The following is a 12,572-nucleotide window of genomic DNA, read 5'->3' as shown; positions in this document are numbered from 1 at the left end:
CAGATAAGTGTCTAACACATTATACTCCTGTTTTACTGGTATTATAAGCCATTATGTACTATGGGCCCAATTCTGTCTGCAGAAACAGACGCAACTCATTGATTTTAAAAGGGTATGTCTGCCTTCAGTTAAAAGGATGGATTTCACATTCCCTGTAGTTTTTCTTTTGAGTAGACCAATAGTTTTCAAATATTTCTTATTCTTGTACTTTTTTTAAATGTTACATTATGCAGAGAAAAAGTGATTTTTAATAGTGTAACAAATTTGCAGTGAGGCAATGTGTAGTAATTAAATTGTTCCTATTCACTTTTACATCTGACAGAGGCAGAATTTTAAAAAGTCTGTAGTTATAGTAAAATTTTAGAGATCATTCAGCAGAGTAATAAGTGTTCTTTATTGCTGCAACTATTAAATTATTTTTCTGAAAAACCCACACTCACTAAATAACAGAAGATCTGTTTCAAAAAACAGCTCACAAGTTTCTGACATTTAAACAGTTTCTCACATTTACCATGGTCATGCAAATATAAACAAATTATCCTAATCCTCATCCTCTTTTCCAAGAGAGAATTCAAGGAATATTATGCACATGTTAAGTACATGGGTGGTTTACAATAAGTTTTATAGAATGTATTTTAATGAAAAAATTATACCAAATAGATTACATGATTTCAGTAACAGGTGCCAATGGTAATTGCCCCATAGTACTTTAAAGAGAACCAAATGCCAGCTCTTCTCCCCTCTCTGCTAATCCTTGTCACAGCCCAGTGTGCCCTCCATAATACATAAAACATTATACAGTATTTTCTTATATCATTATGTTTATTTCAGGATCACAAACTGAAGTCCTAAAATAGGCTTTCCTTTCCAGCATTGGTATAGATATATTAAATCCTCCCATTATAGCTTCATTGTTTTTAACTAAAAACACCATCATAGGAAATAGCACACAGAAACATAGCAATCGTCATACGGGGTCGGATCAGCAGTCCACCTAGCCTATTATCCTGTCTCTGACAATGGTTTATACTTTGTGCTTCTGGAGATAGTACAGGAAACCTCACAATGGACAATTATGGAATAACCCATCCTAAGGGAAGTTTCTTCCTACACCATGTCAGAGAGTAGTTGACATATATATATATATATATATATATATATATATATATATATATATATATATATATATAAAATCCTTTGATAAAAAAATCCTACTTGACCTTAACAATATCATGTAGCAATGAGTTCCACTGATTAATTATGCATTGTGTTTAAAAAAAACACACACCTTATTTTTCATAAGTTTTAAATTTCTTGCTGTTCAGTTTTCATTGGATGTACCATTAGTCATGCATTATAAGAAAAACTAGGTTCTCTTATTTACCCTATCTTCTCTATTCTACTCATTATTTTGTATATCCATACCATGTCCCCTCTTATTCATCTTCCCCTAAACTAAATAGCCCCAATGTTTTTAATTGATACTTCCATATGAAAATCTCAATTAGTCCCCTTTCTAACTCTGCTATACTTTTTTTTTTTTTAGATAGAGTGACCAGAAAATGAACACAATATTCTAAGTAGAGGATGACCATTGACTTAAATGTTTTAAATTCCATCCTATTCTAACCTAGTTTTATACATCCTAGTATTTTATTTCCTTTTCTGTTCACTGCCACACACTAAGTAAATGTAGAAAGTTCACTGAACCCATCGAAACCTAGGTCTTTTATTGTTAATGGATATAGTAAATTTAGAACCCAGTAACGTCATAGTTCAACTATTCCTTCCAACATGTATAACCTTTCATTTAACAGATGAAATTCAAAGTTTATATTGTGCTGTCCTTTCATCTGGTTTTGTTAGGTCTCCTCAGTCTTCTCTAGTTTTGACTAACTCAAATAATTTTGGATCAGCAGCAAATTTTGGCACCTTGTTGTTCATCCATTTAGGTCACTAACAACATTAAACATCAACAGTTCTTCTGAGTTCTTTCTTGCTCAGAGTCTAATTTAATTAGACTATTACAATAATTCTATTACTACTACATAAAACAAAAACCTAACTACTGGTGGGCCCGAATCTTGGTAGCCCCTACCTACTGTTGTAATAAACATAATAATAATTATAGAAACATACATCTTGTTTTATTTTTCACAAAATATCAAGGGAAGAAAGCTGCAGTCTGTTAACAAGCTATTTTTTCAAAGTTTGGGCTTTACTCCTCACATTAGCAGAGCACCAGGAACTTCCCCTAAAGAATGTCAAATTGGGATTAGATTACACAAAGTTTCTGTTAATGCTAGAATACCAATGGTTTGACATTTCAAATACCATGCCGACTCACTTAAGAGGCATGCTTCTCATAAGAATCTGTTTTAAGATTATTATTTCATTAAATTCCTAACTATAAAAGTGTTTTTCAATAGCTGCTTGAAAATACCCATAATTCCTTACCAGGTCAGCAGTGGTAGAAAAACTGTGGAGCATGAACATTTAGACCCAGAGGACAGTGAAAGGAGCTTCAAAATCCTTGTCCTTGAGTACTCTCTTGGTTACTTTAAGCAGTGATAAGAGCTGCATGTGGTCTTGAACAGGAGGAGATGCCACAATATAAAGCCCAAGCATAGGGAAAAAAAACTATAATTGTAGAAGCAATCTACAAAGACCAAAAGGGTCAATCCCCACAAAGGGATTGGAAGGCAAACCACTATGCATGCAGAATTATGTCACATTTATTTTACCATGATCAAATGTTGCTAATTCACTCCAGTAGGCTTAATTTCATTACAATATCATCATGCCAATTGTAAGTAAAGACAATTATAAAAACAGGGATCCTACAGTCCTTCCTCTGACAAAACTCCCATTTTAACTCAATGAGAATTATTTTTAAAATGACCATGTTACAGTATTTTAACAAGTACAAACCCAATATGTCAGTTCAAGTCAGTGGAGACAGTATTATGATTTTAAAAGAAAAATATGCCATTTGCACATTCTTAAAAGAAATGTATCAATAAAACAATATTAAGACATAACACTGTAAAACCCAAGGAAATTCTGAGTCATAGTTCCACACTGTCCTTAACCACTCACTGGAACACTTAATATCAGAAGGTCCAGCACTCTATGACAATATAGTTTGTCGGAGAAGCAAATATTTATTTTGCCATATGAGTGAAACATACAGAAAAGAGAGAAAATACACACACAAACTGAATACATAGTGCCTATTTGCTCTTCTGGCTAAAACATAGGTTTGGTAATCAGAAGATCTTGATTACCACATTCATTTCAGAAATTTGTAAAATTAGGAGAATACATTGCCAAAAAAAAAAAAACACCCCAAAACAGTGACTCATGACTAAATAAGATGAGACAGAACTATGCAAGTGCAGTAGCGCTAGGTTAATAGTAGAAGGTAAATAAGAATTCTAGGTAGATATCAATATGTTTCCATTTTTCTTCTGGACATGTTCTATTTCTATCTCTTTAGTTTAAACAAACATTTTAATAGGTTAATTATTGTAATTAATTGCTTTAAGATGTTTATTAATTAATTAGTTCAATCTCTAAATTGTTTTCCTTTTTTAAGAGGTGGAAAAAACAATTAAAACTAGTTTCACTAGAAGTTGAAATTTCAATTTTTTTTCATTTCCAAGTGTTTGAAATGGAGCAATTTTTTGATCTTTTGTGATGAAAACAAATTCTGTGAAATTTAAAAACATTGCCAAATTTTGTTTTGCTTATCCAAGGCTTAATTAATAATAAACAAATTACAGTAGAACTTTACAGTTACAAACACCAGAGTTACGAACAGACCAGTCAACCCCACACCTCATTTAGAACCAGAAGTACACAATCAGGCAGCTGCAGGGGGATGGGGGAAGCAAATACAGTACAGTATTTTGTTAAATGTAAACTACTAAAAAAAATAAAGGGAAAGAAGCATTTTTCTTTTGCATAGGTGTGTTTCAAAGCTGTATTAAGTTAATGTTTAGTTGTAAACTTTTGAATGTTTAGTTATAAACTTTTGAAAGAACAACCATAATGTTTTTTCAGAGTTACGAACAACCTCCATTCCCGAGATGTTCGTAACTCTGAGGTTCTACTATATAACAAACATAATCAAGAGATTTATTTAAACAAAGGAGGCAGAGATAGAACAGGAACCACAGAAAAAGGGTGAATACCTTTGAAGACCAACAATGGTAGCTAAATCAGATTTTCAATAAAAGAAAAAGTTAAATAAATTTCCCAAACTTTGATAAAAAATGGAAACAAAACAAAACAAAAGCCATGGAAAAATTTGTCTTTGTGAAGAGGTCAGTTTTTGATTAAAGATCTTTGATCTGAAAAACTTCCACAAGCTCTAATGATTTCTTCTTGTGGTTTTATTGTTTTTGTTCTTTTTTTCTGTGTTTTTCCCGTCATTATTGTTAAAGTTATTATTAAAGGACCTAGATTCCTCAACTAGAAGTGGTCCCCCTGGTGGTAGGCAACTGTTTAAAAATAAAAATTAAAAAAAAAAAAGATAATCCTTGTCCCAAAGAACTAAATCTAAAAAAAGGACAATCAATAGTCACACAAAAAATAACCATGTAAGAGATTATGCAACACCTCAGAAATACAAACTTCCCCTCAACCCCATCTCTCATTATTTAGCTTCCCAGAACCAACCATCAGCCAGAAGTGCCCTTCTTTCAGCCAGCCCATCTCATAAAACGGCTGCAGGCTCAGTCTGGGAAAACACACACAAACTGCTCCAAACTATATAAAGGACTGCTCCTGGATAGTCTCTACACTCACCCATTTGCTCTTTCCCTGGGCTTTTCCTCACCTGGATCGCCCCCTCCCCCTCCCTGCTCTCTCCCAGTTCTTCCATCCACTTTTATTAAGTCAACCCGACCAAACCACATCTGCATTGCTATCCGTCACCTTCCACCTGTCACCATCCCTCCCACATTCTTTCCCTCCTTCCCATGCCATAACATCTGTAACTGCAATCTCTTCAGTCCCTCCCATCTAGGGTGACCACAAGTCCAGATATTAGGGGCTTTATCTTATAGCTCTACTATCCTCCCCCATCCCTACCCCCCAAAAAAAGAAGTGTCATGATGTTTCACACTTGCTATCTGGTCGCCCTACTCGCGCCTGTCATCTGGAGTGCCCTCTTCTCACTCTTTTCCTTCTTTCCTTAAAGCAGTGCTCCGTCATCTTGGGCCAGGAGTCTCCCTCCTCAGAATACCCACCCGGGAGTCCACATTCCTCCCAGAACTTTCCTCCCCCAACTTCCTCGCTTTCCAAGGGTCTCTGGGTGGGCCACAAGATGTTCCAAGGGGTTGGGAAAACACTGGTGAAAAATCACTTGTGGCATAACTTGTTCAAAGGGAAGTGGGGGGGAGCCCTCATCTCAACCTTTCCTGCATCTCTGCTGCATCCTACAACTAATGGGAGGAGAGAGATGGGGAGTGTTGGCTGCTTGGCACATTGGTCTCCTCAACAGGCTGCATTTCTTAGTCGGTGCAGTAGGAGCAAAGCCTAGTTGGGATGGGATAGAAATAGCTGCAGGAGGGAATCCATCTGGGAAGAGAGGGAACAAGTAGGGCTGGCAATCAGGGTGAACACCCTGTACACTAACTTCTAGGGATGCTAAATCAGCACGAGGGGTACATCATTCAGCCTTTTTCTTTTTCGGGCTCAGTTAAATGGTGGGGAGAGGAGGAGGCACAAACATTTTTTGCCTAGGACTATGGTTGGCCCTTGGAACTGGCTTCATTTTTGCTGCCCTCTTTAACATGCACCTGTTCCACGGGGTGAGGGGTGGAGGAAATAAATTAGACATGAACTGAGAGGTCAGGACACAATCTTGTGCTCTAGAATTAACTTTGGGCTTCTCTTCCTAGCTCTGCCACACACTTGCATGTAACCTTGGGCAAGTCACTTAATATCTGTACCTCAATTTCCCATTCTATAAACTAGGTACAATACTATTGCCTACCTCAGGAGGCTCTGCGAAGCTTAACGCAATAGTGTTTGTAAAATACTTTGAAGTCCACAGATAAAAAGCATTATAAAAATAAAAATAATTTTACTACCTTACAAAAAAGTCTTTTAGAACTTAATGGAGATTAAATCAATAGAGTTCTATGGAAATTACTCTGAACCCCACGTGTAATAAAGAATGATCTTAAATATCCCACAGATTTTAATGCAGAACTACAAGCTTTATATAAAATTTCAGTATTCCCTCAAAGTCTACCAATGGTCAATAGTTCTCTCACAGGAGAAATGGTCCTTAAGTGTTTACAGCTTGTTTCAAAAACTGCCTTTATGAAACCTTCTGTTGCCATCAATGTTTTTAGGCACAAGAGAATTAAATTAAGATCACTATAGTATCCCAACATCATAACATCTCTATTTTGTGGCTGAACCTTACTGTAATTGTGCTTTATTAAGTACACATGAACATTTTACATACATACTAATTATTATGGAAAAAACTTATGCACATACTTAATATTACACACACAAGTAGTCCCACTGGCTTCATTGCATAAAGTTAAGCACATGGGTAAGTCTTTGAAGGACTGGGACCTATGATTATGGTACTGAATATGAAAGCCTAATGAAAACTTTCCAAGTCATATTAAATAACTGCATTCTTACAGTAATTATATCAACAACCTAAACTACAACTTGTGTACAACAGAGCCTTTACTCACCAACCAAGGAGCCTGATTTATTTATTTTTAAGTGTGCCTTTCATGCCAGATATCCATGGAAAGCTGTTAAATTCACAGTCAAATAATACACTTGTGCTTTAGCACTATGTAATCAATCCCAGACCCAAAGACAAATAAGATAAAAACTATCTGTGGGCTTCTGACTACAGTGGTACAAGGTAGTTTTCAACCCAAAGAAGGGTCACAGATGCTGTTGAAAACTTTCTCTATGGTTATTTTAGCCATTTTTAAATGAGGCAGTTTGCGCAAATTCGAGTTAAAAAAGTTTAAACATGGAAGGCTGCCCGATATTCAAGCAATAACAACTGAGGCACAAGGCATCTTCCGGCAACTAATGACCAGCTGAGAAATACATGAAGAGCCATTACCAAGAGTGGCTAATTAATCCTCAAGGAACAACATTGCACCCACATTGTTACAGCTATTATTATACAGATTTTAATGGTTTCTTTCTTAGACATACTGTATATATGAATCAGCATTAAAGGCTAGATCCTGCAGTCTTCACTCATGCCGACCCTGATCCGGCACTCAGACCTGCACAGACTGACCCCTTGTAATTGTGCAGAACCATCAGATGGGCAAAGGGTTTCCACTGCAGATATGATTGTAGGCTTGGGGATCCATGAGTTATTCCATGGATTTAAAGGCCTTTCGTTTGAATAAAGGCTGCAGGACTGGACCCCAAATCATGCATGGCTCAGGAACTTCTATATCATGTTCACAGGATTTGGATTTAGGCCCATAGCCTGCAAAAAACTCTGCTTGGTCAAATCCCATATCTCTGTGCAGAGACCCACTGAAATCAAGGGAGGTCCATCTACACAGTCATTTACAGACCATTGCCTAAATCCCATTCTATGCAGATATAAATACTACATGAACAAACATTATATTAACTCCTGATATTTTAAACAAATGACCTATATTAGCTATGAGCTACAGTCGTGCTAAAAGGGCAGTAGCAAATCCTGGAGTATATATGTTGTTATAATGTTTGATACACACAATTTCAAATAAAGGGATAAGAGGAAACCAGACAGCAGTGACAACCTCCAGCAAGTATCTCCTAAAAATTGGTTGTCTTCTTCACTCTCCCACCACCATGAGGTTGGCAGGTAGCTTCAAAATCTCCCACTTGGGGGAGCCATTTTACAGACTGAAGTCACAAGCACTAAAGAATTCAGCATATAGTGTTTTAGTTTTCACATATTTTAATAGCTAAAGTCAACGTGGAAACAGAGTAAAAGCAGTTTGTTCAACTGTGAAGAACAATTTGAGCGATCGTTCATTGTTATTGCCCAGCTTACCCGGTTTCTATATTGTTAAAGTTACAAGCCACTACAGGGAGGTTCTTATAACAGAATTGCCTTTGCAACCAAAACTACAGTGTTCATCATGGGGAAACACTGTAATGGGCCTGTTCACATGCAGGCACACACACAATACCTACTGTATGCCCCAAACGGATTGTAATAGGGGAAGCTACTTTTGAATCTTTTAAGATTCATGGACTTCCGCACATTAGAAATGAGAACAGATGTCACAATTCACACAGGGTCTTGTAATAGTTTCTACCCAACTTGTTACAGTTTGCTGCAGAGGAATGACCAGTGTAGACTTGATTTGTAACTAACAAAGAACAAGGTAAATCCATCCAAAGGGAAGGGGTGGGGTGGGGAGGAGGATCCTGGAAGCTAAACAGAGTCAGTCATGCTGCATGTAAATAAGAAAGCAGCTCAGCAGAAAGCTTAGATTGTCCTCAGCTGTTGACAAATATACATTTATATTGATTCTACAAGCCATATAGTAGACATTTGCTTCGATATATTTATGGATTAGGGCTTTTATAATTATATTTACATAAAGTGACCGTGTTTTATCATAATTCACAGACTGGTATTTATTTGTAGCATATCAAGTTTAGTTTAGTTTAGATGCATACAGTAATGTGCCCATAACTGCGTTACAATTAATGATAAATGTATAATGGATAGGTACAGATTTTATACGCACACACACGCCAAAAATCGTGTCAAGACTGTTTGAAAAGTCACTACCGCTCCGGAACTGCTCTCACTGGTACAAGCAACGACAAGGTCTAAACTAAAACAAGCCGGACAAACTTCGGCAAACTGCGCTGCTGCTTACCTGCGTTTACATGCCGCTGGGTGCAGAGGCAGCTTCTCTTCGCGAGCCGGGGCAGTGGGAAAACAGACTCCCCCTTCCTCAGGAAAAGGCAACAAGGGCAGCTCAGGCTTTGTGCAAAATCCCCCAGGAGCGGAGGGTTTCCCAGTGGAGAAGGAGGTTTCCGTCTTCACCAAAAGAGGGAAGCGAGGGATCCCAAGTGGTGAAGGGGCACAAAGTAGGAACCGGTGCGGCTGCTGGGGAGAGCTGATTGCTGCAGAACAGGGGCGGGGAGGAAGGGGGGGATCAGGGTGGTGCCGGGTTAGGGGGCTCCCAGAGGAGAGGGAGGAAAACTAAACCACCCCACCAAATAATCTCGTCCCCGCCACAACCGGGAAAGTTTGGGCAGGCGGAGGCAGGAAGCTCCTCCAGCCAGGAGGAGAGTTTGCAGCGGGCGGGGAGAGGTCGGACTCGGAGCCGGCCCGGGGGCTCCCGCTGCAGCCCGGGGGTGGGGGCCGGAGAGAGGGCGGGGATTGTTGGCCCGGGAGAGCGAATGGGGCCGGAGGCGGCGGCGGCGGCGGCTGCGGGGCGAGTGCGTGTCGGAGTGGCGCTCGCTGCAGTGAGAGGCTGGGAGCTGCCGCGGAGGCCGAGCGCGGAGTCACAGCCCTGGAATCCCAGGAATGCGGAGCGGCCGCTGCTGTTGCGGGGCCCGGAGACGTCGGGGACTTGACATGGGCTTATTTTTTTTTCCTTTGCAAGGGAGGAGGGGAAGGGAGAAGGGGGCGGGGGCAGGCGCCTGGCAATTCTGCGTGGTCGGGGCAGAGCCGCGGCGCGGCGTCTTCGCTGGCTTCCCCTGGGAGCCCTCCGTCTGCGCCGGAGCCGGGCCGCCGGCTGAACCCAGCGCCCCAGCTCCTCCGCACGTGCTAACTAACCCCAGTTGTTCGATCCCGTGTAGACAGGCCCGAGGAGTGCGGGGGAGGGGGTTTGAAGGAGCCGGGTGCTGCTGGCGGGGAGGAGGAGAACAGGGAGAGCCTGGCCCGCAGGGAAGGGTTTGGTTTTGGATTGGGAGGGGGGAATGGCTTTGCTGAGCCAGCCCGGAGGAGTTTTGCTTTGTGGGGGGAGTAAAGGGCTGAGTCAGTCCTAGGGAGTGAGTTTGGTTATGGGGCAGCGGGGGCTGAGGCAGCCCAAGGGGGCAGTCTTGGAGGCCAGCGACTCTGCCCCTTTCAGCCCCACTTTCTCTACTCTACCCCCCCCTTGGCATTCCATTTCTCCCCTGCCTTTAGTCCTCCCCTGGCCCTTTTGGCTGCTGTCTGACTCTGTTCCAGCCAGCCAGCCTCACCCCTCCTCCTCTTCCTTCAGCCCCTTTCCCTGTGTTACATAATGGGTCCCCTTTGAACCTCTGCTATTCCTTAATTCAGCCCATGCTGTCCCCCTGCCCTGTCCTTTCTTTCACACTTCGTGTTATAATCCACATTTGTCCAGTGGCAGGGCACTGGGGAATTAAAAACAGTGCTGCCAGTTCTCTCTACTCATAGCCAACTATCTGCCTGGAGATCCTGCATGGAGAGTAGATGAGACACACCCTGGCTGCCTGCAATGCTGGCACCATTAAGAAACAGCAAAGAAAACCCTACAGCCCCCCAGATGTCTAATGGGGTGTGTCAGATGGCAATGTCATACAAAATGCATAACACTTGGTAGATGTGGAAGGGCTTTTCTGGTGGCTGCACTAAATTGGCTGAGGAGCATGGTTGGGGCATGTTATAAAGCCAGGCTGCAGCTTCTGCCAAGATGATGAATCCATTCTGAATGAATTAGTCTTAAGAGTATGTAAACCTTGCAAAAAAAATTCCCCAAATGTATATAGAGTTTTACAGATGTAGAATGTTTATATAATTTAAAAGAAAACAATTAAAATTATTTTTACTCCTATAAAATGCCCTCATTTTCCTGAAAATAAACACTGAAAATCAGTAACCTAAACCCAAATTCTGAACCCTTCTGTTAAGCCTCTTAAATTTACCTTTCTGTGCTTGATTTTAAGCCATGGGCGATGGTTTAGGAGGGGAGTTTGAGTAAAGTCTATTTATCCATTTTTGAGTTAGCAGAGCAGGGGAGGAACAAATAGAAAGTATAGGAGCAGCCCTGGAATTTGGTACAGAATTCCTCATGGTGTCAGCTGGAGGCCATGCACAAATATTGAGGTGCAAATTTGCCCCTAACACTGTAACTCTGAGATTTCCTACACTGAATTATGAGCAGGGTCATTTCTAAATAATAGGTGAAAATTGGTGGGGTTGGGAGGGGTTTTTTTTTTTTGGGGGGGGGGGGGGGTTTGGTTGTTTTTTACATTTTGCAACATATTTTCGTATTCATATTTCTCTCTTCATTGAAGGGCCAGGTTATGCAATACTCATTCAATAAATGAATAGTTTCATTAGATTCAATGGAGATTACTCAAATCAGTAAAGATAATAGAATCATGGCCTTAAAAGAGAGAGAAATAACACAGATTCTCAATTTAGATAGATAAGTAATTGTGCTTAAATACCATTTGTGGAATCACAGGCTTGTGCCTTACCCCTGGCATTGTAAAATGTAATTATACTTTGCAGTGAAAGTCCAATTTATTGTAAACTCTCAAACTAAAAACCTCACAGCATCTTTGTGAAGTAAGTAAATATTATCCCCATTTTACAGATGGTTATACTGAGAAGTGACACCATCCAAGGTAAACTGCTTCATTCAAAGGTTTTTCTTGCTCAGGGTCACACTGAGTCAGATATGGAGCTGTGATTAGCACCCTAATCTGACTTTCAGTTCTGTGCTTTAATTACAGAACTACATTCAGTCACAGCACAGCAGTAGGAAAAGTATCATGAGCAAAGCAGCTGCATCTGGTAGCAAAATGGGAGAACACTGGAGTTTAGGGCTTCCTTTCTCTAGATCTGTAAGATTCTTTTTTATGCCAGGAGTCATATTTTCCCCTTGCAAGTAGAAAAACACAGGGAATAGGGGCTGGAAAGTGTGTATGAAACTCCTGATGTTTCTGCTGGATTCTCTCCATAACTGGGGGAGGTTTGAGGCCCTACTGAGCAGTCAGGGGACTTAGCTTCTAAACACTGAGGAGGCTGGCATTCATAATGCCTCAACACAGGGTGTTAGCCATCTCTGCAGTTTTTTTAGGCCCTTGGTATTGCTCCTTACCCCTTTTTCTCCCATAGGCACTTGTACAGAATTCTTCCTTTCAAGGAGTTTTAAGTGTGAGCATACGATAATGTTGCAAGCATCATTAATACAGTGGCAGATGGTGCAAATATCTGCTAGTTTTGAATGGGAGCTGGAATAGCTGAATTCCAGCTCCTGCCTCTCCTGCCCCAGCACAATCCCTGAAATATCAAAGAGTCCAAGAGGAGATAAAGGTATGCTCCAAAGTCCAACAGCTTACAGGTCTGACCCTTTTGCAAAGTTCTGGCTGCAATGACAAGCGGTAGAATGAATACTATATATACTCTATATACTATATAAACACACACACATACTATATATATATATATATATATATATACACACACACACACACAAAAAGAAAACCCACCCAAATAAGTAAAAGCTGCTGAACCAAGGAGTGGTGAAAAGCATTGCCTACTGCATGACTTAATACAAACATTAATACCTGTATTTGGCTCCTAGATC

General features: G+C 40.3%; 1 protein-coding gene across 1 annotated transcript in view; it reads right to left on the bottom strand.

The window, feature by feature from the left end:
- Nucleotides 1–9,290, bottom strand: part of PTPN14 (protein tyrosine phosphatase non-receptor type 14) — a 158,184-nt gene extending 148,894 nt beyond the window's left edge. Inside the window, exon 1 of the mRNA XM_067564969.1 lies at nt 8,901–9,290. The gene's annotated coding sequence lies outside the window, so the exon portion shown is untranslated. The remainder of the gene's footprint in view (nt 1–8,900) is intronic.
- Between the last annotated feature and the right edge of the window lie 3,282 nt (nt 9,291–12,572).

Source organism: Emydura macquarii, unplaced genomic scaffold (assembly GCF_026122565.2).
Source record: "Emydura macquarii macquarii isolate MOO-44397 ecotype Brisbane River unplaced genomic scaffold, CSIRO-AGI_Emac_v2 contig_2676, whole genome shotgun sequence".
NCBI classification, from domain to species: Eukaryota; Metazoa; Chordata; order Testudines; family Chelidae; genus Emydura; species Emydura macquarii.
This window is presented reverse-complemented; position numbering and strand designations above follow the sequence as displayed.